Raw genomic sequence first — 12628 nt, forward strand, 5'->3', positions numbered from 1 at the left:
GTTGTCCGTGTGCGTAGGGGGCACAATCGGACAGGTGGCGCAGCAGGTGCGTTGTCCGTGTGCGTAGGGGCACAATCGGACAGGAAGCACAGCAGCCGCAGCCCAGTTAACGCCACTGGGCTGCTATAGCAAGACTGGAACGGCAGGAGGGAAGCACGGCGCCTGACCCTGATGTGCCGAGCCACGAATCTTGGCGTGACAGGCACCGTTCGCCAAACCCTACCTACCGCTTCCCAACATAGGCTTATGCCGCAATGAGGCTCTAACATGGAGGTGTGCTCTGACTGAGCAAAAGTGAAGACTGCGCACCTCCATGTTGTCTCCAGCCCCTTTTATAACCTGGGTCCGCCCCAAACCCAGGGTGGAACCACCAAGGTCCAATAGCAGAGTGCCATGTCATCAGTGACGTCACATGCGACCTATCCGGAACCGCCACGTCATTGATGACCTCATGGCAGCCACGCCCCAAACACTTCACCAGTCATCGTCTGACGACCAATACTGAGGTGCCAGATCATAGGGGCGGGCCTCTGCGAGCCAGTCCGGAGTTGCCACGTCATCAGGACACCTGACACCCTCTGCCCTATCAGGGCCTGCCACCTCACGGACATGCTCAGTGAGGTCCATACCGGACCTAGCCTCTGATGCACTAAGTGCCTGAGCATGCTCAGTAGCCTGAGCCACAGGCTTAGAAAGCAGACTATCAGTTTGAGCATGCTCAGTAGGCACATCCCAGAACTTAGACACAGCACGAAGTCCAAGTACCTGTGCAAAGAGGCTGTTAGGGTTAATTGGGGGAGCATGCTCAGTAGCCTGAACTGAGGACTTAGTCTCAGACATAACACAAACAGGCTGAGCATGCTCACTAGGCAAAACACCGGGCTTAGACTCTGGCTGGGGTAAATCGGCGCACGCATGCGCACTAGCCGCCTCTCCACACTTAGACGTGGTGGATGGAACAGCCAACTGGACGACCCGAGGCACGGCCAAGAACGGCAGCCGGCGCCTGGGCGCAACAGGGACCGCAGCAGCTATGGCGGCGCCAGTTCGTAACAGTACCCCCCCCTCTAGCGGCCCTCCCACTCGAATGGTCTATAGTCGCCACAGATACCACTGAGCGACGGGCGGAAGATGGAGACATGCAGTGGGAGCTACAAGACTCGCTCCACCGCGTAATCACCCCAGACGACCCTTCGATATGTGGGGAATGCCGCTTCAACCAAGGAATACCCAGCAGAATATCATCTGCACCCTTAGGGAGAACCAGAAATGAAATGGTCTCCCTATGCCCAGATAACATGGCAAGGGTAATGGGCACTGTCCGCTGGTGAATTACCTTGGGCAACAAGGACCCATCGACCACACGGACTCTCACTGGCCTTGGCATTTGCACCAGCGGGATGGCATGCCGCCGGGCAAAAGAGGAGGAGATGAAACTATCCCCAGCACCTGTGTCCACACTTGCCCTTGTGGACCATGTTGACCCCTTAAAGGAAATGGACGCGGTAAACATCACCCTTATGAATGACGCAGAGTCCAGTTTACTTCCAGCTATGGTCACCAATCGTGGTCGCTTATCCTGACGCTTTGGGCAACGGTTGGCATAATGACCATACTGCCCACAAGCGAAACAGGAAATGCCCTTGCGACTCGAAGACCTAGCAACACCAACCCTATAGATGTCCATAGGGACAGAGATGTCCTCTAAGGGAGGTGCAGTAGGAGAGACCACTACAGTGGCTGAACGACCCTCTGACCTGCGCTCCAGCTGACGTTCGGAGGTCTGCAGGTCAATGCGGGTAGCCAGAGTCATGAGGCCCTCGAGGGTAGTTGGTACCTCACGCGACGCTAATGCATCCTTCACGTGCGAGGCTAATCCCCTCCAGAACAGTGGAATGAGAGTCCTCTCTGACCACCCCAGTTCTGCAGCAAGTGTCCGGAAACTCACAGCATATTGACTTGAGGAAATACACCCCTGCTCCAAAGTCAGTAGCTGTAGGGCCGAGTCGTGAGTGACCTGAGGTCCCAGGAACACTTGTCGCAAGGACTCCAAAAACTCCTTAGAGTCCTGTACTACGGGGTCATTCCTCTCCCACAATGGTGTAGCCTACTCCAGTGCTCTATCGGAGAGCAAGGAGATGATAAACCCCACCTTCGACTTCTCTGTAGGAAACCGTGCAGCCAACAGCTCTAGATGGACTGAGCACTGGTTCACGAATCCCCTACATGCCTTGCTGTTCCCCGTAAACTTGTTGGGCAGCGAGAGGTGAGGGAGGGTTGGAGTAGGCTTGGTGACGGACACCATTGCAGCCGCTTGAGCCACCACATCATCCATATCAGCAGCAAGAGCAGACTTCTCCAGAGACCTCACTCTGGCATCAAGCTGCAGCATGAACTGACGTAGCTGCTCCATCTCCGCCATGCCAGCCAGACCCTGGCGCAGTCTTACTGTTACAGGGGGACTGGCAGATTAGGACCAGGGGGTATATATCCTAATCACTAGTCGGGGCCTACCGTGCTCCAGATGACAAAGGAGCTGCTGGCACCTGAGGGTTAGGCGGAGACTATAGAGCTGGATGGCTCTGAGATAACCCAGGAACTCTGGGAACCGGTCACGTGTGTTGGGACACGTCAGACCGGACGACAACCCGATTAGCGTTTTGGTGCACCTAGCGCTACACCAACCACGTGTGCAGGAAAGACGTCAGGCCGGCTGGTAACCAGGTAGCGTTGACCGGAAGACCGCCACGAAAGCGCCCTGTCGGCCACGTGTGTAGGACACGTCAGGCCGAGCGGTCCTCCGATAAGCGTTTCTGGCCACCTCTCGACTGGCCACGTGTGTGTAGGACACGTCAGGCCAGATGGGTACACCAGTAGCGTTGACCGGGAAGCCGAGGAGGATAAGGAACACCGTTAACTCCACAGGGGTCCTGGGGTACGCTGTCCGTGCGCGTAGGGGGCACAACCGGACAGGTGGCGCAGCAGGTGCGTTGTCCGTGTGCGTAGGGGGCACAATCGGACAGGTGGCGCAGCAGGTGCGTTGTCCGTGTGCGTAGGGGCACAATCAGACAGGAAGCACAGCAGCCGCAGCCCAGTTAACGCCACTGGGCTGCTATAGCAAGTCTGGAACGGCAGGAGGGAAGCACGGCGCCTGACCCTGATGTGCCGAGCCATGAATCTTGGCGTGACAGGCACCGTTCGCCTAACCCTACCTACCGCTTCCCAACATAGGCTTATGCCGCAATGAGGCTCTAACATGGAGGTGTGCTCTGACTGAGCAAAAGTGAAGACTGCGCACCTCCATGTTGTCTCCAGCCCCTTTTATAACCTGGGTCCGCCCCAAACCCAGGGTGGAACCACCAAGGTCCAATAGCAGAGTGCCATGTCATCATTGACGTCACATGCGACCTATCCGGAACCGCCACGTCATTGATGACCTCATGGCAGCCACGCCCCAAACACTTCACCAGTCATCGTCTGACGACCAATACTGAGGTGCCAGATCATAGGGGCGGGCCTCTGCGAGCCAGTCCGGAGTTGCCACGTCATCAGGACACCTGACACCCTCTGCCCTATCAGGGCCTGCCACCTCACGGACATGCTCAGTGAGGTCCTTACCGGACCTAGCCTCTGATGCACTAAGTGCCTGAGCATGCTCAGTAGCCTGAGCCACAGGCTTAGAAAGCAGACTATCAGTTTGAGCATGCTCAGTAGGCACATCCCAGAACTTAGACACAGCACGAAGTCCAAGTACCTGTGCAAAGAGGCTGTTAGGGTTAATTGTGGGAGCATGCTCAGTAGCCTGAACTGAGGACTTAGTCTCAGACATAACACAAACAGGCTGAGCATGCTCACTAGGCAAAACACCGGGCTTAGACTCTGGCTGGGGTAAATCGGTGCACGCATGCGCACTAGCCGCTTCTCCACACTTAGACGTGGTGGAAGGAACAGCCAACTGGACGACCCGAGGCATGGCCAAGAACGGCAGCCTGCGCCTGGGTGCAACAGGTACCGCAGCAGGCTGCTTGCGGCTATGGCGGCGCCGGTTCGTAACAAGAGCCATTTACATTTTTCATTTAACCTGTCAAGCACTATTTTTTTTACAGCATTTTAACTGATTTTAATACATAGATGATCATCTTATTTATTAACACTAACCATTTATAGACACAGTTCCTCACAAATGAATAGTAATTGGTAGCTGATTTTTAGGGGGGTGTATTTGGAGTTTAATACTTGGAGAAGCATGTGTTGTGCATATTGTTGGCCCTGAACAGATTGTCTGCCATACTCGCACAGTAGCTGGAACTGTATATTAGTAAAAATGTTACCACCTGATAGTATACTGATGAATTTCACGTCAGAATTTTACTTGGACTTTTCTTTGCCTCTCTAACTTGCACCTAACCAAATAAATAAATAAAAAGTAAAACAAACCCGAAAGCTCTATAGGTATAAGGTGAAAACAGACTAAATAGGTATGGACTAGTTATCTTCAATTTAGAAATATTTCTGTAACTTGCAGATAGTGAGAAAAATAAATATTTTAGCCAAAAAGAATATAAAAGGGAAATTATTTGCATTCAGAAGCTAAAGCATGATTGACAGCTGCACTTGTACATGAAAACATTAAAGTCCATAATTTTAAACACTTTTTTTTTTAAAACCAAATGGCATTTAAAAAAGCACAGAAGAACAAAGTTATAGTAGGACATAAAGAACAAGGTTATTTTTGTGACGCATAATTGTGGAATAATAAACGATACTTTACACTAAATTAATTTATTTAGTGACCATCAAAGTCATAGACAAACATTGAATTTAATGATTAAACACATCTTGACATATTTACTATAGCTTTATTTTCATACAAAAAGCTGTTAAAGTCATAATGTATGATAATACATCATACATGATTACAATGAGTGCAGGGACAGATGGCCAGACTTCTGGTATCTGAGCATGGGTCAGAAAATGCAATATCTTTACCAGCTGGAGAGAAATGTTAACGAATAACACAAGCAGTCTGCCTTCACTATAGCTACAACAAAAGTGACAAAAGCAATTCTCCTGAAATCTATAAGAAGCTGTATTTTAAAGATACACAAATACCATTGGTTTACCTTTTTTCCACATAAACAAGATTTAATAGAAAGTGCACACGTCTGCAACAACATTCAAGAAAAACCTAATTTGAGCCACTTCACATGGCAGGGTTGTAGTTAGTATTCTGCATCAGGAGTTGGTATAAAACATTATTATTATATATTATTATAGTGCCATTTATTCCACGGCGCTTTTCATGTGGAAAGGGGTATACATAATAGGGACAAGTACAATAATCCTAAACAATACAAGGCACAGACAGGTACAGGAGGATGGAGTCTACAAGGGATTGGTGAGGATACAGTAGGTGAGGGTGGAGATGGTCGTGCTGCGTTATAGCAGACTGATGGTTACATGAAACAAGTATAGATTTTTTTCATTACATTTCTGTGTACGTCAAACTTTGCCTACATGTAGTTTTCTGATGCAAAATCCTGATAAAACTAGATTTATGTGATGGCAGCCCTGTGCGGTAGCTCACACCTTGACAAGGACAGTGCCCAAGCATCATTCTGCCACTCAATAGAGAATGACAGTGTTCTCAATGCATTTCATCCTTTGTCTTCAGGAATCATCAGTGCAGTGTACTTTCAGGGTGCTCAAAATGGGGAAGGCTGCTGGTGGCCAGACCCCCTTATGAGGCAGACACAATGCACTGTCTAGATCAAAGGTATGAGGGCACAATCATTTCACATAGAAAGGTTTTACAGGGCTTTACCCAGCCTGGGCACCTTTTGTCAAGAAAGGGGATGTGCCTTCTCATATGTTCACCAATATATCATTTTATGAAATGCAGCTGTACTTCTTGTGTGAAATTAATTATATTGGGTGGTGAACATTGATATCTGCCTTTATAAATGAAACATGGCACAGGCAGTTCATTGGTGAAGGCTATACAAACAAATTAATAGGGTAGACAAATGAAAGTAAGATGTAAAGCACTTGTGACTAATAAATAGAAGAGATTAACAAATTGATCAAGTCGAATTTTCTGAAATCCTTAAGTCGCTGGGGATTTGAGCACTTTGCAAATTGATGTTTGAGGATCATTAAAAAAAAATCGAGAAAAAAAAAAGCAAAATCTCCAAATCCAAAATGTTTAACCATACCATCCACCTCACAAAACTGTTGTGAATGTCAGTTATTCTTTTGCTGCTGTGAGGCCAAGAATGGTTTGGTCAGAGACCAGGTGTGTTGAGCAATGGGCATTTCCATTCCTAACTCTCTGCTTATTTAAACCCTGGTCTGATAACCCGGTGGCGGGTTGGATTCCCGAAGGATGGGGGCTCGCAGGGTGCAGGGTCGTGGTGCAGCGCGGCGTGGTGGCGGATGGCACTGGTGTACTCACTCAGACACAGATGGACAGAGTCTCTGGTAAACCAAACGGCTGGATGGACGGGGCCCACAGCCGGCTGCAGTGTTTCCCTGGATGGGTTGATGGTGGCTGTCGTTTCCCTGCACCTGTGTTTGTATGTTGACTCCAATGCCTGGGTATCGGTAGTCCACTCCCCGACGTATATGTGCCGGAGGAGCCCCTTTGCCCACAGACGCTGGCCCTTTGGATCTCTGGCCCTTGGCGGTGGCACTTATCCGAAATGGTTGGGCTGTTGCCTTCAATCGGGACTTAGTTGGGAATGAACCCCTGAGGTCCAGACCGCAATCAGAGAATTTGACTAGAGGTTGGCTTTAAGCCTAGTCGGGGTCTGAGTACCCTGCTTGGTGCTTGTCTCCAATCGGCTCGCCGGTTCAGTATCGGCGGGCCACTGCCCGACCCCGGTCCTACGGTTCCGCTGACCTTTACCAACTCCTGCAAACGGCCACCACCATCTGCCAACATTGCTGGAAGTGCCTGGGCTCTGACCCAGACACACACAGTTCTTACTCCTCACTCCTGCCCAGGACTGGACTCTTTGACCACCACTGGACTAACTGACTATGTTTTTCCCGCCTCCAGGCTGTGAACTCCTCGGTGGGTGGGGCCAACCGCCTGGCTCCGCCCCACCTGGTGTGGACATCAACCCTGAAGGGTGGCAACAAGGATTTAATGTTTGACTGGTGTGACCTGTCCAGGGAAGGGGGTGTATGTTGTTGTGTAGTGACCTGTGACCCCTGAGGTCCAGGGTGTCACACAGTCTCCTACTAATTAAAAATGCCTGTGCCAAATGGGTGGAGTTTTGATTCAAGTGAGAAACAGAGGGGGACAGACCATGCAATGAAACATAGCTGGAGGAAAAGACATGGATCGCACAACTGTTTGGGGGCATGGTATGGCTTGGAAGGGAAGGAGCACCATTTGAATGTTAAAACCAAAAAATTGTCCGGAATAGATAGGGGATGCCATTGTGCAATTTCTCCTGAGTATGCATACCCCATATTTGGTGGAAAACTACTGTTTGGGCACATGTCCGGGCTCAGAAGGGAAGGAGCGCCATGTAACGTTTTGAACATAAAATTGGCCAGAATCGTTAGCAGACACATGTCACATTTCGAGGGCCCCTGATATGCCTAAACAGTAGAAACTCCCATAAGTGACCCCCATTTTGGAAACTAGACCCCTCAAGGAAATTATCAAGATGTCTGTTGAGCATTTTTAACCCCCAGGTGCTTTGCAGAATTTTATAAAATTGAGCCGTGAAAATGACAAAACTGCATTTTTATCACAAAAATGTTGCTTTAACTCCAAATCTTTCATTTTCACCAGGGTAAAAAGAGAAAATGCACCATACAATTTGTTGTGCAATGTCTCTTTAGTACACTGATACCCCATATGTGATGGAAAAGTACTGTCTAAGCACGTGGCAGGGTTTGGAAAATAAGGCATGCCATTTGACTTTTTGAACACAAAATGAGCTGAAATTATTGCAGATGCCATGTCGCGTTTAGAAAGCCCCTGATGTGCATAAACAGGGAAACCCCCACAAGTGATGATATTTGGAAACAATCAAGTACTACTTGGCACTCAATGGGTGTAATACTATTGTATGTACTGAGGATTTCGATTGCGTTAGGGCAATGACAACCAGAGACGAGTTCTTGGTGCAAAAGACGTTTTATAATATGTAACCGCAATATGTGCACAGAACAGAATATACACAATAATATGTAACCGCAATATGTAAACAGAACAAAATATACACAGTAATATGTAACCGCAATATGTACACAGAACAGTATATACACAGTGGAACATAAACACAGTAAATACCTGCTGGGTTCAGAGCAAAGGGGAATTCCCGGGGCCGCGCACTGGACTCCCCCAGGGAGACCGCCAGAAGTGAACCCCTATACAGGGGCTGTCCGGCAATCACCCCAGAAGGCCCAAATGTAGAGCAGCCGGGACACAAAAGGGCAACAGATATAGTCCAAAAAATGTCCGTATGTGATGTGAGTCCTAGGGTGGATATGAACAGAAGGGACCGGGCAGAAGTGCCGACCAGAGACGGCAGACAGAGTCCGAGCACAGTTGGATGAGAGGTGAAGTCCAGAGCTGGTGTCAGGTGTTGCAACCGGATCCAAACAGCAATCAGGAGATGAGAGCAGCAGGGCAGGAGTACACAGGAAGCAGTATACTCAGGCAACTAGACTAAGCTTAGGGGCTGGCTTTTAAACAGATGAACAGGAAGTAGGGCAACAGAACAGAAAACTCCATGTTAACAAAGGGCAAGATCCTTCAAAAGAAAACTGGAAATCCCGGAACTCTGACAATGGGTGATTTTGTTCAATTGATTTTCAATATCCAGAAATTAAACAAGAACAAATGTTTTGATCAGGAGACTTTCATCAAACATGTTTATGTACTGCCCCGCTCTCAGCAACCGAGCTGCTCGGATCCGGTCCTTCCATGGGTGGCTCAAGAGTCTCCCGACCCGGGGGTCTCGTGGTCACTTCAACTGAAACCAGAGTAACCCAGTGCCCAGTCAATGAGATGTAATGCCCATTGCCATGCTTGTTCGTCCAGGTAGCAGTGATTAAATGCACCCTGGGAGACATAGAGTTTTTTAAAGAAAAGGTAATGTTTTCTGCAACATGATGGTGTAGCGCAGGCACAGGTTTATTAGAGAAGTAATGGTGACTGGGCAACTGGTACTGAGGGACTACGATGGCCAACAAGTTTCGGAAACTGTCTGTATCCATCAGGTGGAAAGGCATTTCCATGGCTAACAGTTTAGATATGGTGAAGTTCAAGCTCTTCACTTTGTCATGTGTGTGAGCAAGTGATCTGTTACGTAACCAAAACTGTGGGACCGAGGACTGGCTACTGTGCTAAGAGAGGATGTAGTAAGGTGTACATGACTGACTGGTGGACTGTGAGAGAGGCGTTGAGGGAGATGTAATGCTGGATTGAGAAACATATGGTGTGTTCGGTGTCTTACATGGGTCAAAAACACCAGGCTCAGTCACTTCTGTAACTCCTGATGGGTCCTCATTCACCCTGAATGTAGTGGGTAACCAAGTGGAGGTTCTGCGGTCGGAGACCTGTGTGAGAATAGTTTCGACGGTGAAGCAGGACTAGGAATAAGCAGCAGACACGGCCGCAATGGCCAGTTCACACATGTAGTAGTCAAATTATTTGAATTTTTGCCTCTACTGAGTAGTTGTTTACAACATTGGCAGATAACTAAAGTTGGGTCATTCTTTGGAGTTTCAAAAAAGGCCCAGTTTAGACAACTCTTCCTGCAAACTGCAGACCCTTGACGGCTGCTGGCCAAAGCCAGAGCTGTAGGTGAAGATACAGTGCTTCTTATGGTTACATCATTATGTATTTATGCTGGAATCGCTAATGTCACATCCTCGTGTTCCTCCTCCTCTTCATCTGCTGAGCTACTCAGCTGTGTGCCTCTGGGTTCACACCAAGTGTGATCTACAATTTCATCATCATGCTCTATGTTGTCCAACTCCTCCTCTATCTGACCTGACTTCACAGGACCGTAGACATGGGTTTCTGGTATCTGAGTCTCATCACCTCCACCCCCCAGTGTTAACGTCACTTAACACTGATTGAGATCCTGCTCAGACCCTACTTTGTCCAGACCAGGATCCAACTTACAATTATTTTGAGTGTCTGTGAAGATGCTTTCCACCCAGAAGAGCCTGCAAATCTTTTGAGCAGACCAATGGTGCCCATGGGATAGAATGTCTGACCAACTCTGCAGACACGCCATATGTGGTTCACCACAGTCAGTTTGCCAGTTGAAGATTTGTGATGCAGGCAGAAACAAGTGTAATTGAGGTGGCATCTCTCAGAAATGAACTGTGAGTGATGTTGAGGTGCAGGAAGAGGAGGAGAGGCCATTTGATGCAGCGCTCGCCATCCACTCTAGTACATACTTTATATTAACCTCATTTTGAAGTTGAAGCTATTTGCAGCTGCCAAAGAAATCTACTGGAGTAGGCTGTCCAGTAATGGAAATTGTTCTCATTTGTCTTGGGATAGGATGAGGTGGTGCTTGCTCACTAGAGATTTGACTAACAGAACTTCCTACACTGAGACCTTGAGGCCTATTAACTCTTCCACCACAACCTTGTCGTGATTTACCACTCATGGTTGATGTATCTTTAAAATTTCAAAAAGATGTTTCGCAACCCTACGGCCACACCAGTCAGACACCTAACACAAAAGATAAATTATTTGTTTCCTGCCTGAGTTGTCAAAATTGTGAAGGCACTAAAAAATACCAATAACTACAAATGTGGTTCACTGTGTAATTTTGAGTAGACAGTGAATAGTGCCAAGACCTTCTTACCTAGTCCACTAGCAAATTAACAAAAAGCAGTAATAACTAATAATACAAATGGGACTAAAGGGGGCTTTACACGCTACGATATCGTTTACGTTTGGTTGCCGGGGTCAAGTTGTTAGTGACGAACATCCGGCGTCATTAACGATATCGCAGCGTGTAATACTTACCAGCGACCTTATGCGACCTCAAAAATTGTGAAAATCGTTCACCATGGAGAGGTCGTCCCAAAGTCAAAAATCGGTAAGGGTTATTTAGCGTTGTGGTTCATCGCTCATGCAGCAGCACACATCACTGTGTGTGACACCGCAGGAGCGAGGAACGTCTCCTTACCTGCCGCCGGCCCCAATGAGGAAGGAAGGAGGTGGGCGGGATGTTACGTCCTGCTCATCTCCGCCCTTCTGCTTTGATTGGCCGGCCGCTTAGTGACGTTGCGGTGACGCCACTGTGATGCCAAACGTCCCTCCCCCTTGAAGGAGGGATTGTTCGGCAGTCACAGCGACGACGTCGACCAGGTAAGTATGTGTGATGCTGCATAGCGATAATGTTCGCTACGGCAGCGATCCCAAACAATCGCATGCGCGACGGGGGCGGGTACTTACATGGTCGCTATCGCTAGAAATTGCTAGCGATATCGCTACCGTGTAAAGCCCCCTTTACTGTGTAGTTTGGAACAGGCAATGAAAACTGCCAAGACCATTTTACTTAGTTCACTAGTGGTGATGGGTGGACCTGAACTGTAAAAGTCCAGATCCACGAAGTTTCAAACATCCCAGAGTGTCAGGCCTTGAATTATCAGAGAAATCCGGGTATTGATTCAAATCCGGCATTCGGGTAATACAAAAAAAAGGAAAAATAAAGAAAAAAAATAAAGCAAGCAGCACTATACTTATCGAGTCACGGGCGCAGCTGTAAATGGTGTTGTGGCCTCTCATTCACTTCCAGGGCTATTGACTGCAACCAATAACAGACGTCGATGAGTGGGGAAAGCAATGCATTTGCATGAAAGCTAATGCATGGTCCCGGAAGTGAATGAGTGGCTGTGGGAGCAGTTACAGCCTTGCTGGAGCCTCAGTAAGTATTGCGCCTACTCTTGTCTCCCTATAACTTCTACCACCATTTGCTACGTCATTCAGGTTATTTGCGGTCACAGCTGGAGGTTCCCACGGTACTCCACCTGTGATCACACGTAACATGACATAAGGTGACCTCAATATACTTAGTGATCTCACCCCAAGTGAGGTCACTGAGTTCACAGACCTAGTTCTCCAGACAGAAAATTGTGTTTGTTTTGCCAAGAGATACAGATTTGGTGCTGAAATTTCAAAATCTATTCCTGCACCCAATCTATACCTCCTGGCAAAAAAAAAAAAATGACATCACTACCATATGCGGTATGATGCGGTAGTGATGTGATTTATTTTTTTTGCCAGGTGGCGAAGATTGGGTGCAGAAATATATTGTAAAAATGTAATCACCAAATTTGCATCTTTTGACCCAAAAATGAAAAAACAATGGTTTTGACACCGTTTTGGTGCAATTTTCTGCCAGCGGGTACAAATTTGGTTACGTTTTGTCTAAGCCAAAAGGCCTCTGCTATGAACTAGCCCTGCCGATGCTGGAAATGGCCTACTGCGATTTCTAACTCGCATGGGTGGAGGCCTCAGATTCTGGCTTTGCCTCAGGTGGTTGAGCTGGCTGCTCTGGCCTCCACGTCTGTTTGGAAAGGTAGCCACTGAACATGCGCAGTCTGAATCTCCCTCACCAGATTCCAACTCCCAAGA

Source organism: Anomaloglossus baeobatrachus, chromosome 3, assembly GCF_048569485.1.
Source record: "Anomaloglossus baeobatrachus isolate aAnoBae1 chromosome 3, aAnoBae1.hap1, whole genome shotgun sequence".
Lineage (NCBI taxonomy): Eukaryota > Metazoa > Chordata > Amphibia > Anura > Aromobatidae > Anomaloglossus > Anomaloglossus baeobatrachus.